Here is a 2072-nt window from a genome sequence, read left to right as displayed (position 1 = left end):
AAACAGATTCTGATCGTACGTAAAGTACTCCAGCGGCAATACACAGTCCATACCTTCCTTGTTGGATGCCAATGGTAATGCCCCTAAAGCAAAGTGACCAAATACAGTTTTCCGAAATTCCTTCACCAAAGAAGTCTAATTAACTATTCCAGGATTGGTATCAAGAACAGCTGCCAACATGAGAAATTCGAAGGTATATATCCTCCGTGCTGCGAATCAGCTTAAAGCACTTAATAAAGGCAATGTCCATTGGTCCAGACAGCATACCAGTTAGGGTCCTTTCAGAGTATGCTAATACAATACCCCAAATTTAGCTCTCTAATTCGCTCCTCGCAAGATTCGAACCAAAAGATTGGAAAGTTATCTGGGTCACACAAGTACTAAAGAGAGGAAATAGGAGTAATTCACTGAATTACCTACCGGTATCACTAATGTCACCAGTAGGAGTTTGGAACATATAGTGTGTTCGAACATTATGAATTCCCGTGAAGTAACGGTCATTTGACAAATAGTTTGCACACTATAGGAAATATGGATCTTGTGAAGTACAACTACCACATTATTCACACGAAGTAATTAGCGCCATAGACTGTGTATCTCCAATTTATTCCATATTTCTAAATTTCCAGAAGAGCTTTTCGTTCTTGAGAAGAGACTTCTAATCAAAATGCGTGCCTTTCTTTATACGATTGCTTCAGTTGTGCGACTAGATTCTGGGCTTCCTGTCACAAACGTCACACTAAGCAGTAACCGGCTGAAAGTCATGGAGTAAAACAAGCGTTTCCCAAGAAAATGGCGAGAAGTGACTGACTGCTGTTCTCGATCTGCACAGAAAAAAATCTCAACACCAGAAAATAATTAATATACAGTACTGAAATTTTTGTAATACATTTGTCTACGTTACATATTTAAGTGATTAACATTATAGGATCACAGGTTAATGTGTGCGTGAGATAAGCTGTTGCAAATGAGAAATGTTCCTACATTAACCGGTGGGACAGTTAAAATGTTAACTGCAAGCTATATTGTGCTGTACAGGTACCGGGTGAGCTGTCTGAGTGATGGGGTTCCATCCCCCTTGCACCTTGTGGGTCAATGCAGGGACGGTGAATACTGTTGTGGTTCACGCTGGAGCGGTCGTCCGGTGAGGTTCCTGTATGCTCGACTGCAGACAGATTTGGCAATCAAGCAGGCCAAGGCAACATGCCGACACTCTGTAGAGCATCTTCGGTTACAATATCGGCATGTGAGCGAGCGTTATCCTCTGGGAAATCACCTCCATGAATGGCAGCAGAAGAGGTCGAATCGCCAGAATGAGATACAAATTCGTAGTCAGTGTGCGTGGGGTAACGACGAGAGTTTTCCAGTTGCCATACGAAATAGCAACCCAGACCATTACTCCAGGGTAACTCCTGTGTGCCGAGGAGGTTACAGGCTCTTAAGTAGCATCCGTCTAGTCAACACACAGTCGTCACTGGCACTGAGACAGAACCAGCTGTCATCAGAAAACCTCCACCCCGTCTTCAAAAGAGATCTCGTTTGAAACCACTGACGTCGCATATGGCGATGGTTTGGGAGCAGTTGATTGTGCGCTACAGGGCGTCTAAGACAGAGTCTCTCCTTGAAGTAACCGTCCTGTAACAGTTTGTTGTGCCACTGTGGTTCGAGCTGCTGTTCAGATTGCTGCTGCAAATCGAACACGTTCCGCCAAAGCCATACGCCGAACCCGACCGTGTTCCCCTCGACAGTGCCACGGGGCCATACGGGCCCAGTCGTCTTGTAACCCTACATTCTTGTGACCACCGCTCCTAGGAACAACATACAGTGGCTACAGCCCTGCCAAGTCTTCCTGCAAAATTGGAGAACGAACATCCAGCTTGTCGCAGCCCTATTAGACGGACTCGTTCAAACTCAGTGAGGTCTTGAAAATGGCTTCGCTGCCGCCATAAAGACATTCTTGACTAACATCATCTTACCATGTCGAATCTCAAAGGTAGCAAACGCTCACGATCGTTACAGTGTTTATTTAAAGCAAACGTAATTTACAGCCTCATGGTAGCGCTCTTAGCACA

This window comes from Schistocerca serialis, chromosome 3 (genome assembly GCF_023864345.2).
Source record: "Schistocerca serialis cubense isolate TAMUIC-IGC-003099 chromosome 3, iqSchSeri2.2, whole genome shotgun sequence".
In the NCBI taxonomy this organism is placed as follows: domain Eukaryota; kingdom Metazoa; phylum Arthropoda; class Insecta; order Orthoptera; family Acrididae; genus Schistocerca; species Schistocerca serialis.
This window is presented reverse-complemented; position numbering follows the sequence as displayed.